The sequence below is a fragment of the Microcaecilia unicolor genome, chromosome 7, assembly GCF_901765095.1.
Source record: "Microcaecilia unicolor chromosome 7, aMicUni1.1, whole genome shotgun sequence".
Taxonomy (NCBI): domain Eukaryota; kingdom Metazoa; phylum Chordata; class Amphibia; order Gymnophiona; family Siphonopidae; genus Microcaecilia; species Microcaecilia unicolor.
Window position 1 is genome coordinate 184,186,469 of NC_044037.1, and position 16,560 is coordinate 184,203,028.

At 45.0% G+C, this 16,560-nt stretch overlaps 1 protein-coding gene across 1 annotated transcript in view; it reads left to right on the forward strand.

The window, feature by feature from the left end:
• Positions 1 to 16,560, forward strand: part of MAP2 (microtubule associated protein 2) — a 602,201-nt gene that overhangs the window by 254,402 nt on the left and 331,239 nt on the right. The gene's annotated exons all lie outside the window — the stretch shown is intronic.

Below are 16,560 nucleotides of genomic sequence, written 5' to 3' on the forward strand. Positions count from 1 at the left end.
GGGCAGTGCTATAGAGTTGGGGTTATATATAAAAAAAAAAAAAAGGCTTTTAAGAATGTGTTTTTGGGAATGTGAATTGAACCATAAAATGCCCTAGTTTGGTGTTTTCAGGCTCAGTCAGAGATTATCAATACAAAAGAAAAATCATTTTACTATGTATTCAGACAGGGAATTGTTTAGTTTTAAATTGCACTCTTTGAATGATGGAGAATCTTTGCATGTGACAATTAATGTATTTATTTTTTCTACACATTTTTTTTTACTAAATGAATTTTTTTTAAATTATAGCAAAACGAGAAGATACCCTTTTGTTGCCAATACAGTGGTTTTTGTTTCAGTTTCATCCTTTTCCTCTCTTTGCTTATGCTGCAGAGCGTACCCTGCTGGAAAAAGCAGGCGGCGCTGGCCTATTTCTTTGTTGAAATTTGCTGAGCTGGGAAGCTAGCTGAAGGCAAAAACCACCTTTTCAGCTGTGATCTGGAAGACGAGATGGCATGTAATTAAACATAAAACCACAGTGCACCTACAGCAATGGTGAAACAGCTTAGTCCTCTGAGAATTATCCACTGTAGGCTTAAAATCACTCAGGACCAAAAAAAAAAGATGAAGGAAAATTTAGGGCATATAGCTGGACCATGATATCAGCTGCCCATATATTGTTCCCTCTAGAGCAACTTAATATTCCTTTGTCATCTGCAGCCTGTAATGTGGTGCTTGTACTGACGCCCTGAGAAGCCGGAAAATTTATTTTCTGCCTTAGTAGAGCTGATCCTGCTTCCCCGTTAACCCACTGACTGCCACTTGTCTCCCAAAGATCTCATGGCTCTTAAGACATTAATATTTTCTTGTGTCTGTTGTGTTATACATTCACCAGGCTGTCCTACCCCAGGCATGAACCTGTTCTCACTAAAACACTGAGTTAAAACCACCAGGAATGTTTTTGTCTATCTCATTGCATAAAAGGACATAGTCTTTGATCTATTGAATTTTTTTTCTTTATTTTTTTTTTTTAATTTTGGGCATCAAAAATTATTTCTTTGGAGGGGGAAAGGGGAGTTTGGGGAGGATGTTTTAAAGTATCTTGTACTTTTTCTTTTTTTGTTGTTTGAGGAGAGGTGCTGGTGATTTGGGGACTAGGGGATTTGTTAGAATAGGGTTGTTGGACTCAGCAGATTTTGTTCTGTTGAATTTGACCACTGGTATCCATGCTTACTATATGCTGATCTGCCAGTACAGACTGCAGAATGCTAAATATTAGCACAACAAACAGCTCCCCTCTCTGCAAACAAGGGTGGGTGTTGGTGCCTTTGTGTTAACAGGAAGATTTGCTGCTGTGGTCCTTGACTGCCAGTACATATGCTATGAGGGTAATTCTGTAACAAAGTGCCTACTAGAGGCACTGATTGTCACTCACATTTGAAGCCTATTCTATAAAGAGAAATAGGCACCAACATTGACAGAAAACACACGTACACCTAGTCATGACCACTTAACCAGTGTATAGCTGGCATAAATGTATGCATACATGCACGTAAATTATAGTATTCCATAATTTCCCTGTTTACATGTGCACTCTGCCCAAAACGCTGCCCATGTGCATGCCCACTGGCAAAGTAGACGTCATCAAGGAATAGTGAATACCTTTCTGCTATTAGAGAATACTTACACATGTAAATGACTAGACTGCCACCATTTACGAATGTTCTTGCCATCTAAAACGAAGTGGATCCTTATAGAATTACCCCCACTACACGTGAATCACTTTTAGGCAATGATTTCAGTTTGTTGTAATTGTTTTATAGAGTGGCATTATCCCATTGAATACATTTTGTCTTAGTAGCTTGTGGTATCAGAATACAGCCACACCTTTTCAGAATGAGCTTACTGAGAACAATTTAATGTGTTAGTTAAATTCAGTATACACTCTGGTGAGAAGTAAGTTGTATTCCTTCTTTGCAGTGTGTCTGAAATACGCTCAGAACATATTAATTAGGCAGCAATATACACGATGAGGCCAGTTTTCAAGCTCTGCATTGATACAAAGTCCCTGGGCCATGTTTACCCTCAGGTTTTACAACGGTTCTGAAAGGGAAAGTATGAACATTTACATTTGAAAATTGCCACAGGTATAGAGTACCTGAACACACTTGCACCAGCTTTTTCTGTGGGAGCTTTTTCTATAGAAAATAATGCATGCAAATTTGAAAATGCAGAATCTAAGCACTTTACTTTCCTGGTCTGGCCATAATACACACCGAGGAATGCCTTTCTCTCTATGCAGGTAAATCCACATTGAAGGAGAGCAGTTTTCACATTGCCTTTGTTAGCAAGTAAATCAGTATTTACCCAAACAAATGGCATTTTAAAATTAACTTTCATGTACGCAATTCTCTCTCGTTATATGCTGTGCTGGGTTGAATAAGTCATATGTTTACCATGTTCCTATGCCAAATCAAAATTGGATGACAAGAAAATTAATAACTTCTTCCAGGTCATTCAGTGGATAGTGGGAATTCAGTTCTGGTCTCTTAGTTCACAACATTTTACTGTTTGTTTTAAATCAAATTTTCTACATTGTATATCAAGTGCAGGGATGGGTCTTAATCTTTCAACATCTCAGGTAAATCACCAGCTTTCAGGTACTACAGTGCTCCTCTATATGTCAGTTTGTGAAGACAATGGAAAACCACTGGTGAGAAAAATCATTTACTGCCAAACCATGTGATAGCTCACAAGAACAATATCAAGGGTTAGTAGATGGATGAAAGTGGGGTCAGGAAGGATAAGAGCTGTGATTTAGACACAATGTTGGCTATAAATGAAAGCTCCATAAATGCACTGGAAAGGTCTATCATAAAGGAACAGTGTGGCATCAAAGGACCTGAAAGTAGTAGGAAATGCCTTCTGCTGCGGTCTCAATCATCAGAGGAACTGATTTGAGGACAGGATTGAAAGAAGATAAGATTAAATGCAGGTCAGGATTCTTGGCTAGCTAAGACAGCAATTTCTGTTTTAGTATTGTTAGAGAAGAAAGAAAAGTGAGACTGATATAATCCACCCAGGAACAAATGACCTAGCTAGGAGACAAGTTAGTGTGGTATGAGCAGGGCCGGTCTTAGGCAGAGGCGACCAAGGCGGCCGCATAGGGCCCCGCGCTTAAGGGGCCCCACGCGGCGTGCCTCAACTCTGCCTCTCCCTCCGACTCCCGCTCGCTCGGACCGCATCATCATCATGATCCCGCTCGCTCTGGACCGCATCATGATCGCTCCGCTCCCGCCACCAGTGCCCCCCCCCCCCGCTGAGCCCGCCGTCAGCTCCTGGCGCCTCCCAGTCCCAGGACAATGACAGTTGCAGCGACGGCCCGGCCCCGACAGACAGTTGCAGGCACGACGGCTCACCCTGGCTTTTCCCTTCCACCTTCCTGCTCAATGTCCCGCCTCCTTCTGATGAGGTATTTCTTGTTTCCGTGAGGGTGGGTGGGAGTCATTGAGCGGGAAGGGAAAAGGAGCTGGAGCGTGGTCGGAGGTGAGCCATCGATGTGCCACTGCCAGTGCCATTCAAAGGCAAGGTATGAATGATGATAGCTTATCTTATAAAGGAACCAAAGTGCTCTTGTTGATTTGCGAATGGAACTCAACCATTAAAGTGATGTGGTGGTTCATTTGTGCAGGTGAGCCATCGCTGGTGCAAGTGCTGTGCGACTTAAAATAAAGTCAAGTGGAGGAGCTGGAGCAAGTTTGTGCCCAGGGCCGGTCTTAGATGCAACAGGCTATCATTCTTCCTAAAACCGGTCTGCTAGGGGTGTAAAACAAAGGTCTTGTCCAAGAAGTCACAAAGTTGGTAGTGAACAATTTTGGCAATGAATGGAAGGTTTGAGATGGGTCAGAAGTTTGCAGGGTCAGAGGAGTCAAGGGTGGGTTTCAAGACTAGAGCATGCTTCCAGGCACTTAGAACACTGCTGTTGGTTAAAGAGATTTGAAGGATGGGTAAAACTAAGGGGAACACATGAGGTGCTAGATGCTTGAATAAGTGAGTGTGCCAGGGATCAAGAGGAGAGTCAAAGGGGTTCATGTCCTGGAGTAGAGTTTTGAGGGAGAAGAAGACGATAGCACTGAAAGAGCACCAGGAAGACTGAAGTTGGGCAGCACTCTCTGGAGGGGGAGAGAGGGGGATGAATGAAGGAGTTGAGTGGGGGATGAGAAAGGGGAGAAGAGCTAATTAAGGAGGACTGAAGTGTATTCACCTTGTTCTGCTAAAAAGTGGCAAGAATACCAACAGGTAGCATAGAGGGGTCAAAAGTAGGGGGCTCTGAGGTCAGGGGGGCTAGGGACCTAATGATATTAATATACAGTTATATAGCCCGCTGCTTTCAGTTTAATAATCCAAAATATGGGCAAACCAACTTAGAAGTGAGAGAAAAAGTGCATAAAAGAGGTTTGCGGAGGAAACACTAATATTCCTAGTTGAGGATCAATAGCACTAGACTATTGCAACCTGCTGTTCACAGCTCTCCTACTGAACCATCTCTCTCTACTTCCATCTATTCAAAATTCAGTTGTGCAACTTATCTTCCACTAGTCTCCTTATATTAACATAATTCTCCTTCTCAAGTCACTTCAGTGGCTTGTTCACATTTCTGGATACACTTCAAACTTTTCTTACTCACCTATAACATGTTTAAGTCTGTGACTCATTACCTCTCCTCTCCTCTCCTCTCCTCTCTTCTCTCTCCCTATATCCCTCTTTGGGACAGGGCTGGTATTAGACATTCTGGGACCCAGGGCACCTACCTTGCTAATTCAGGCAAATTTGGGGTCCCCTGTGGCATGAGGAGTCCATCAGTTTTTTTGTACAAGTTTAGCTTCATTTGTCTTTATTTGAAGTTTCATAAATAAAAAATTTTCTAAAAATGGAATAATCGTTTCAATGGGGTGGAGCTAGAGTGGGGGCGGAGCTGGGGTGGGGCTAGGGCGGGGCTAGGATGGGCCCTACCAAATTGGTCTGCATAGGGCCCCGCACTTGCTAAGACCGGCCCCGGGTATGAGAGATGCTTAGGGAACTAGTGAGGGTTTTATGTAGCTGTCAATGAAAATGGCAGTTGTTGAGGTATTACTTGTGCAAGACATGGGGGATATCTTGCACCAGGAACGTTAATGCATATTGAAGAGCTGGTGTAAAGAAGATGATTTTGGGGGAATAAGATTTGCCTGGAGGGATAAAAGATTTTATAGTACCTTTGTGTGAAAGGGAAGCAGTATCTAGGGATGGGCAGTTATTTCAAACGGATGTCGTTTGCTGTTAAGAGTGTGCAGTATGAACACATAGCGTTGAAATCAGTGCCAACTAAGCATATTCTATAATTGGCACCTAGATTTAGGCGCCAATTTATTTATTAGGATTTATTTACCGCCTTTTTGAAGGAATTCACTCAAGGCGGTGTACAGTAAGAATAGATCAAACGTGAGCAGGAGGCAATTAGAGCAGAAAAAATATTCGAACAACAATACAAAGTATGGCATGGTATACTACTTGCAATGACAACACAATATGTACTAGAACATTATAATTGGTAGTGAGGGGTAAGGCAAAGTTGTAACATATAGATGAGTAAGAAAGTAGGAAGAATTAGAAAGTAAGGCGATTGATTTGAAGAAAGTTGCACGTGAGGTCAGAGAGATGGTGTAAATATTGCATCCATTTACACCAACAAAAATGTGGCATAAATCCCTGTGCATAGATTTACACGGACTGGGCCATATTCTATAACTATACATGCAGATTTCAGAATGCCCACAAAATGCCCATTTCCCCGCCCATAACCATGCCCTTTTTTGCCCGTGCACATTAGAGGTTCGGTACACTTTGTTACAGAATATGCTTAGCGAGTTGTGAGCGTAAATTCTAATTAGTTCTTAAGTGCTGTTATTAGTGCTCATTAGCTTGTTAAGTTATGTGTGTTGTTATAGAATCCACTTGGATTTCTGCGTGGGATGCACACTTTCCCCCAAATAGTATGCTCATATGCATATATATTATTTTTCATTTGGATTTGCTCACACCTAGTAGCTGAAGGTGAGTTACATTCAGGTACACTGTGTATTTTCCTGTCCCTGGAGGGCTCACAATCTATGTTTGTACCTGGAAGGGTTAAGTGACGTGCCCAAGATCACAAGGAGCAGCAGTGGGATTTGAACCAGCCACCTCTGGATGTCAAGACCAGTGCTCTAACCACTAGACCACTCCTCCACTTCATTAGGCCACTCCTCCACTTCACACATATTGGGAAAGAGTGCATATTATCCTCTGGATTCTATATATGGCACCCAAAGTTGGATACCCAAGGTGCACATGCGACTTAATTGAGTAATGAGCCCTTAAAATAATTGGGTGCTCACAACCAATTATTACATCTAATTGGCTCTACTTAGGATTTGTGCACACATCTGGCTGTGTGCTACTTTATAAGGTTCAGCACCCAACTTTTTACACTGTAGTTCATCCAAATAGTAAGGCAGCGTGTTTTGGGTGGGATTAGGGCGAGCCCAAAATTAGGACATCATTCAGCGATAATGGAACAGGAAGAAACATCCAAGAATATTTTTATCTAGGCCTGTTTAAATCATGTCAAGGGTACAAAAAGGTGCCCTGTGAGCAGCTGACTGACCCCTCAATCTCCCAATGATTACTGACCCCCTCCCACCCCCCTAAGAAGTGAAAGTGGCAGTGGATACCAGATTGTATGACAGCTTCAGGTATGATGGCCATTCCTAATAGAGCAGCAAGCAAGTGTAAGGAATAGCCTAGTGGTCAATGCAGTGGGCTTTGAACAATGGGACCCAGATGTAACTCTTAACTCTTTTATTTCTGTACAAATATGTGAGCCCTCCTGGAACATTAAAAAAGATATAGTGGAATTAGAAAAGGTGTAGAGAAGGGCAACAAAAATGATAAAGGGGATGGGATGACTTCCCTATGAGGAAAAGCTAAAGTGGCTAGGGCTCTTCAGCTTGGAGAAAAGACGGCTGAGGGGAGATATGATAGAGGTCTATAAAATAATGAGTGGAGTGGAAAGGGTAGACGTGAAGCGTCTGCTTACTCTTTCCAAAAATACTAGGACTAGGGGGCATTCGATGAAGCTACAAAGTAGTAAATTTACAACGAATCGGAGAAAAGTTTTTTTCACTCAACGTGTAATTAAACTCTGGAATTCATTGCCAGAGAATGTGGTAAAGGCGATTAGCTTAACGGGGTTTAAAAAAAGGTCTGGACGACTTCCTAAAGAAAAAGTCCATAGACCATTATTAAAATGGACTTGGGGAAACTCCACTGCTTATTTCTGGGATAAGCAGCATAAAATGTTTTGTACTTTTTGGGATCTTGCTGGGTATTTGTGACCTGGATTGGCCACTGTTGGAAACAGGATGCTGGGTCTTCATGGACCTTTGGTCTGTCCAAATATGGCAATACTTATGTACTTATAACACATAAATACCAACTGTACCTGAATTTATAAGACACCTGCAAGCGTGATGGCTATTGTAGTAGTGGACCTTTAGGTACAGTAGGTTTTTATCTATTCCTTGAGGGCTCACAATAACATAAAGGAATTAAGGTGGGATTTGTACCTGGGCCCCATTTTTCAAAGTCTAGTGCAGTGACCACTAGGCTGTCCCTCTGCTCTGCAGAGAAGTCTGTATGGCCATTTTTGTACAAATTCGCTTTTTTGTCATTCATATTTTGAATATTTTCATTTTGCAAAATGGCTACACATTTTGTATGTTTAGCAGCTGACAGAGAATTTGAAATCTTTCAACTCTGCTCTTTAATTATCATCACTTGGGCTGCTTATTGGTATGCTGTACCTTCCTTGCTTTGTTAGTCTCTTTCAAAGATACATAAATCTGAACCATGCACACCTTGAGCAACTGATGGCTTTCCCCATAGGCGTAGTTTGACTGTTTCATTTGGGGGGGGGGGGGGGGGGCAAAGGATGGGCGGAGCATATTAGCATATTCATTTGCATATATACATATGCAAATGAATATGCTAATATGGAGGAAGGAATTGAAATTTACAGGCAAAATATCACAGATGCACATTTCAAAAAGCTGACATATTTCAATTAATACATTCTGAATAAAATACTTTTATCTACCTTTCTTGTCTGATCATTTAGTTTTTCTATTCGCTTTGGTCCCAGTGTCTTCTGTTTTATGCAGTGTCTTCTTTCCAGTAGGCTTCCCTCTGCTCCCCACCCTCCCAGTCCCATCCATCTCTTGCTCCTTCCCTCTGCTCCCCACCCCTCCCTCCCATCCATCTTCTGCTCCTTCCCTCTGCTGTGCCTGACCTCTCCCAATGCCATCCATCTCCTGGTCCATCCCTCTGCTCCCCTCCCAGTCCCATCCATCTTCCCTCTGCTCCCCACCCTTCCCAGTCCCATCCATCTCTTGCTCCTTCCCTCTGCTCCCCACCCCTCCCAGTCCCATCCATCTCCTGGTCCTTCCCTCTGCTCCCAATGCTCCCAGTCCCATCCATCTCTTGCTTCTTCCCTCTGCTCCCCACCCCTCCCAGTCCAATCCATCTCCTGGTCCTTCCCTCTGCTCCCCACCCCTCCCAGTCCCATCCATCTTCCTTCTGCTGCCCCCCCCCCCCCGCGAGGTCTAAGATCGTGACTCCGTCTACCCCCCTCTCTTCCTCCCTCCCTCCGGCGCAGGCAGCAGTCTTTTTCAGCGTTCCTGGCAGCGGTAGCGATGTACACGCTGCCTTCGGTCTGCCCCGGAAGCCTTCTCTTCAAGTTCCTGTTCCCACCTATGCGGGAACAGGAACTTGAAGAGAAGGCTTTGGGGCAGAGCCGAAGGCAGCGTGTACATCGCTACCGCTGCCAGGAACGCTGAAAAAGACTGCTGCCTGGTGCCTGCGCCGGAGGGAGGGAGGAAGAGAGAGGGGTAGACGGACACGCTCCTCTTCGTTCGCTTGGCTTCCCTGCCCTCTCTGTCTGCGTCCCGCCCGAAAGGAAATGACGTCAGAGGAAGGTGGGACGCAGACAGAGAGGGCAGGGAAGCCAAGCGAATGAAGAGGAGCCTGTGTCTGCTTGTTTTTTTTAACTTACTGGCGCGGCGGCGCCTCGTCGTAGTTTGGGGGGGCATTGCCCCCCCCCAGTCTACGCCCATGGCTTTCCCCTATGATCTGGTTTAAAAGCTGCTCTGCCTCCTTTTTAAAGATTAACACTGTCAGCCTGGTTCCACCTTGGTTAGGGCAAACCCATCCTTTCAGAAAAGCAACCCCTTTTCCCCCAAAGCTAAAGTCCTCTTTGCACTGCATTGTGGGGGCAAAACAAATCAACCTGTCTTCATTCGAAGGACGGAGCAATTGGGAACATGAACTTTATTATAATTAGCAATCTGGGATTTAGAAAAGAAATCGTATGTTCCCTTATCTATGGATCCAAGTCCACAGCCCCAGTTACACTGACAATTAATGGACACAAGGCCCAAATATTATAAAAATAGATAGCTTATTTATGTAGCAGCAGGTAAAATAATATAAATGTGAAGACAATGCATAAATGGTAGATTACCTAGAGAAAAGAAATGAGTACCTATGGGAACGCACATCTTGTACCCTAGGTCCACAATTGTTGGGCCACCTATATATCCCCAGAGCTACAAAACAGTAACAATTATAACCTGGCTAGTGGAGCCAGATCCTGCCTCTGACACTGGAGCTCGAGCGCTGTCAGGAGAGCTGAGCCGTTCCTGGGTGAGCCAGTGCTGTGGTTTTACGAGCTGTGTAGATCTCTGAGGCACTGGCAAGTTGGATCTGGGATTCCAGTCATAGGAGCCGACTCTGTGGGTGCTGTGGGTGCTTGAGCACCCCAAATATGGAGAAAATTAATTGTGTGTGTCCAAGGAAGGGTTATTTCCACTGGGCTTAGCACCCCCAATAATTTTGAAAAGTTGGCTCCTATGATTCCAGTCATCACCTGATCACCAGATAACCTTTCGCTTTCCAGGAGGCTCCTTATGTTCAGTTCTTGGAGGTCACTGTGACCCCAAAGTTATCATACAGTTCTGTTTGTTCCAGACATTTTGGCTCCATAAATCCCAAGAGCGTCATCTTTTAAGTCAAGTATCTAGGATACTATCCTTGACTCGGGTACACACCGTTTCTTGAGACGATAAAGCACGGGAGTTGTGTCACTCAAATAGGCCACAAGCATCTTCCTGGCTTCTCAGTGGCCTTGGCAACTCAGTCAGGGTTTATATGGACTTTTAAACCAAGTCTGTAGTATGTAGTGCAATAGAATCTTGCAAGGGAGCATTAACTAGCGCACTATAGGTGGGATCCTACCCCTATAGCACAATTGTCTCAGCCATGCATTGAGACCCAGGAACTCTGCCTGCCTCTGGGGTCCTATGCATGGAATGGAGAGTGTTTCTGAGAATGCTATCCAGGAAGCTGTGGATTTTAACTTTCTATCTAAAATCCTAAAATGTGGCTTCCATAACCTCCTTTCCGCTCCTTCCTATGTCATTGGTACGCACGTTTACCATGACAGCCGGCACCTCTCCATCACTGCCTAAAATCTTATGTAGATGACACATGTTTGCCATCTTCTCACCAGGTAATCAAAATAGCAAACAATCCTCATATCCACCAGCCATCCAGCTATCTACATTTCTAATAATTGATCATCATGTGCAGAGAGTGTTCTAGCCCTTCTCTCCTGGGTACATGGCCCTGAAGGCACATCCTCTGTGGAAGAGGATATTGTAGCACTTTGAGGAAAGGTCCTAGTTACAGAGTCAATTTTTGCCACTCCAAAGTGATGCTTACCTTCCATGTGAGCTTCCTTTTCAAGGCAGCACAGAGGCTGTCATAGAGGAGGTGGGACTGCTCTACTCTGTCCCTGAAGGCTTCCTTGTTATACCTTCTCTAGCTCCTCATTCTGATACCTAGGTGCTCTTTTCACCAAATTCATGTATACAACCTCTTAACATCTGATATATAACCATACGGGGGTACTCATCTGATATATAACCATACAGGGGTACTCAGTGTAAAGGACTAGATAGCTTGTGGTGTCCTCTGGAGTCCTCTTGCTGGGGCTGCTGGGTGACATATGCAGATGAGCCTTTGCCAGGTACACCTGAGTGCCTGACTTTGTTACCTGCTCATGCAGTTATGATTTTTTTCCCTGCATTACAGGGAAAAATATAAGAAATTACACTGTCATTTTTGTAAGCATAAATGGACCTGAATGTATTATTTGATATCGTTTGTCTGTATGAGACGAATGATATCAAATAATACAACTGATGATTTCAAATTGCTGGAACATTTCCCTTTATCGAAGTTGTTCTTTTCATTCTGCAAGATGAGATAAGAATTGGAGAGTGTTAGAGGTAAATGGGTTATGACAAGTCTTTCATTTACTGAACACAGAGGAGTAAAGTTCAAGCTATTGATCTGTTTGTTTTGTAAACCACTGTATATTTTGCTGGTGCCTTGTATAATGGAAGCAACTATAGTTTTCCTGTTGAAGCTTGCTTGAAGAAGCTTTCATTAAGGACAGCTGCATATACTGCTCTGTGTAAAGAGGGAAAAGAGACCTACTCCAACATATAAAGTAATTTTTTTTTTATGCTGAGCCACTTAGTGAAGTGTCTTCCATATTCTCAGCAATAATAAATCAGTTTGTTGACATTTGCAAGATGACATTTTGGGCCTGATATTCAAAATGATTTAAACAGCCAAGAGAGGCTCTTAACCATTTAAATTGCTTGTCCAGGACTAACCAGATTGTGCCGCTGAAAATATCCTGTTATCACCTAAGCCAAAACTGGAGGCGTTCATGGGATGGAGATGGAATTTAGCTGGTTAAGTGCCGATTTTCAGCATTTAACTGGCTAAGATAGTGGAGGAGTGGCCTAATGTGCAGCGGGTTGTAGACATAGGCGGTCGGTGGCTCAACTGTTTGGGGAGGCTAAAGGGGGCGGGGTTATGGGTGGTGCCAGGGGGCGGGGCTTACATCCATAATTGTCTGACAACACACAGAAAAAAAAATAAAAGTAAAATAGTCACAATTAATACCTTTAACAATTCAACATCAGATCCTCCAAAATATTATAAAACCATGTCTGATGTTATGACAACAAACTAAAATTAATTTAAAGTGTTGATGTCACCTTAGTACAGCCAACACACAATCTCTCCACTACAAAACACTATACACAAACTTGTGCAAAAGCACACTCAGAACCTTACCAAACCATAACAGCACTAATTCCAAGGACAGGACAAGCTACAATCTTATGCGTGGAAAGGCAGCACTGTAATTACACCAGGCTCTAAAACACTAATACACTACCTAATGAAAAAAACAAAACCAAAAGGGCTGCAAATAGTACACGCTAGCAGAATACTGCACCTTGATCACACATGAAAAACACATGACAACAGATATGACAAAAGGAACTAGAAATCAAAAGATATGAAGGCAAAATATTGAACTGGAAAGTTACCTCAAGAAGTTAGAATCGGCATGCAGCAATACTAGAAAAATTGAAACTTACATGCAAAATATCACAGATGCACATTTCCAAAAGCTGACACATTCCAATTAATAAATTCTGAATAAAATACTTTTTTCTACCTTTGTTGTCTGAGCAGTTAGTTTTTCTATTCACTTTGGTCCCGGTGTCTTCTTTTTTATGGTGTCTCCTTTCCATTTGATATTTTTGCACTCACCATGTCCACCATCCTCCTGTGTATTTATGCATTCTGTTTGCCATCTGTGGCACCCTGTCCCTATCCTTCCTCCAGTTGCAGCATCTGCCCTCAAAGCATTCCAATCCAGTCCTTAAATTCAGCAGTTTCCCCTTCATCCATATTCAGCATTTCTCCTCACTCCCCTCCCCTCCCCTCCATTTGCATTTACTTCCTCTGTCTTCCCTCCCCACCATCCATGTCCAGCATTTCTCCTCTCTTCCCTGCCCTCCACTCCATCCATGTCCAGATTTCTCCTCTCTTCCCTCCACTCCATCCATGTCCAGATTTCTCCTCTCTTTCCTCTCCTCCATCCATGTTCCATGTGCATATCCTTTCTGTCTTCCCTCCCCTCCATCCATGTTCCATGTGCATATCCTTCCTGTCTTCCCTCCCCTCCATCCATCCATGCCCAGCAACTCACCCCTCCCCTCCATTCATCCATCCATGTCCAGCAACTCTTCTCTCTCCCCTGCCCTCCCCTCCATTCATCCATCCATGTCCAGCAATTCTCCTCCCTCCCCTGCCCTCCATCCATATCTAGCAAGTCTCCTCTTTCCCCTAGCCCCTCCATCCTTCCATATCTAGCAATTCTTCCTTCTCCGCTGCCCTCCCCTACATGTCCAGTGATTTCTCTTCTCTCCCCTGTCCTCCCCTCCCATCTATGTCCAGCAATTGTCCTCTGCCCCTGTCCTCCCCTCCATGCCCAGTGATTTCTCCTCTCTCCCCTCGCCCCCCTCCCATCCATGTCCAGCCATTCTCCTCTGCCCTCCCCTCCCGCCCTCCCATCCATCCATGTACAATGATTCTCCTTTGCTCCTGCCCTGTGCTCCCCTCCCATCCATGTCCGGTAACTTGCCCCAGTCCCTCTTTTCAGCCCCCCAGTTCGAGATGTAACCCAGCCCCACTTGCCTGTCCTCAGCTCCCCAACAGCCCACATTCTGTTCTTGCCGCAGCTGCCCTGCATTTAAAACCTGTTATTTTAAAGTCGCAGCGGCCGCTCGCCTTCAGCCTTTCTCTTCCCACTCAATGTCCCGCACTCGTGGAAACAGGAAATACCTCATCAGAGGAAGGCAGGACACTGAACAGGAAGGGAAAGACTGGACTCGAGCTGCCGCTGTGACTTAAAATAACAGCTTTAAACACAGGGCGGCTGTGTCGGGAATGGAATGAAAGGTATGTCGTGGAGTTGAGAGCAGGCTCAGCTGGGAGGCGGAGGCCGAAGATACAATTTGGAGGCGAAAGCAGGCGGGGAAGGTCACAGCTGGGCTGGGGAGGCTTAGCCTCTCCAAACTTCTTATACGGGGCACCTATGGTTGTAGACCTGGGGAACAAGGTTTGATTCCTGCTTCTACCTGACAGCAGTGCGTTGAGATCCTAGGGAACCAGTTTCAATTCCCTCTGCAGCTTCATGTGACCCTGGGCAAGTCACTTAGCCCTCCATTGCCCCAGGCACAATATATAACTTACATTGTGAGCCCATCGGGGACAGTGCAAATTACCTGTAATAGAAATTGTAAATCACATGGAGGCGCATTTTCAAAGCACTTAGACTTACAAAGTTCTATAGTAACCTGTGGAACTTTGTAAGTCTAAGTGCTTTGAAAATGAGCCCCATGGAGGGGCATAATCGAAAGGGGCGCCCAAGTTTTCCTGAGGATGTCCTCGTAGGACATCCCGGCAAAGGGGCGGGGAAACCCGTACTATCAAAACAAGATGGGTGTCCATCTTTTGTTTCGATAATACGGTCGGGGATGCCCAAATCACGAAATTTAGGTCGACCTTAGAGATGGTCGTCCCTGGGTTTCAACGATAATGGAAACCGAGGACGCCCATCTCAGAAATGGCCAAATCCAAGCCTGGTTGTGGGAGGAGCCAGCATTCGTAGTGCACTGGTCCCCCTCACACGCCAAGATACCAACTGGGCACCCTAGGGAGCACTGCAGTGGACTTCAGAAATTGCTCCCAGGTGCATAGCTCCCTTACCTTGGGTGCTGAGCCTCCCAGAATCCACTCCCCACAACTGTACACCACTACCATAGCCCTAAGGGGTGAATGGGGGCACCTACATGTGGGTACAGTGGGTTTGTGGTGGGTTTTGAAGGGCTCACATTTACCACCACAAGTGTAACAGGTGTGGGGGGGGGGGTGGGCCTGGGTCCGCCTGCCTGAAGTGCACTGCACCCACTAAAACTGCTCCAGAGACATGCATACTGCTGTCATGGATCTAGGTATGATATTTGAGGCTGGCATAGAGGCTGTAAAAAATATTTTAAAATTTGTTTTGAAGGTGGGAGGGGGTTAGTGACCACTGGGGGAGTAAGGGGAGGTCATCCCCGATTCCGTCCGGTGGCCATCTGGTGGTCATCTGGTCATTTAGGGCACATTTTTGTGGCTTGGTCGTAAGAAAAAAAGGACCAGGTAAAGTCATCCAAGTGTTCGTCAGGGACGCCCTTCTTTTTTCCATTATCGGTCGAAGACGCCCATGTGTTAGGCATGCCCCAGTCCCGCCTTCGCTACGCCTCCGATACGCCCCTGTGAACTTTGGTCATCCCCGCAACGGAAAGCAGTTGGGGACGCCCAAAATCGGCTTTCGATTATACCGATTTGGGCGACCCTGGGAGAAGGACACCCATCTTCCAATTTGTGTCGAAAGATGGGCGCCCTTCTCTTTTGAAAATAAGCCTGATAGTCACCTCAAGGATCACTTGAGGTATATCAAGTGCTGAAAATAAATAAATAAATAAATAACCATATAAATAGGACCACATAAATGCAGGCCTATCTTTATGTGGTTCATCAGTACCGAAGCCCGGCCATGGCCCAGCATTGAATTTCTGGGTATAACACCAACAGTGGTCTTCAAAATGCTGATCGCTGCTGGCTGATTATCAAGCCCTCTATTTTCATCTAGTATGTAAACCTTAACACAGTGGTTCCTGGCCACATTCTGGAAGCACATCTAAAGTCTGGTTTTCAGCACAGCCACTATCTAGGTGAAGCATGAGGCCTGCCACCTTTGCACCAGGCAGCCAGGTTGCCAAGATATCCTGATGCCCACAAGCTACTGTTTTACTACATTTCTAATGATGACATCCTAATCCGTCCCTTCTGGGCACGTGCCTCTGAAGACACCATCCTCAGTGTTGGTGTCACTTGGAGGATAGGTCATAGCTAGCTACAGGATTGCTTCCTGCCGCACAAAAGTGATGTTGTATTTCCAGTTGACCCTTGTCCAGAAGAGTAGCCAGGTTGAGGCGTGGGGGGAGCGGAGAGCAGACTGCCTACAGCGCAGGTGCCTACAGCGCAGGTGCGTGTTTAAATTGTGATGGATCGTGTAAAAAATAGGCACTGGTGGAAGTCTGTTTGGGGGAGCAGCCGTTCCCCTGACGCGCCCCCCCCCCCCCAGCTACCTGTCTTCCAAGGCAGCACACAGACTACCAAACTAACTCTTCTATCTCTCTGAAGGTCTGCTCTATACATATCTGTTTGCTTCCTCTCCTCCAAGTCTACTACTCTAGCCTCCAGAGATCAGACTCATTTTGTGAGGGCTAGGAGCTGTTTGCACTGGGTGCACAAATACAACTTTTCAGCAACTGGTAGATAATAATGCATGTTGACACTCGGTGCCAAAGACTGGACTGCTGTGTGCATCTTAACATTATTGAGGTGTTAAAGGGGCCCGCCCTTAATGTGAGTAAAATGGCATGGTAAAACATTTGCGGTAGGTTTGCCATTTGCGTTTGCTAACCCTGCAGTAGTTCTTTCTTTTTTTTGAGGTGGGGGGGAGGG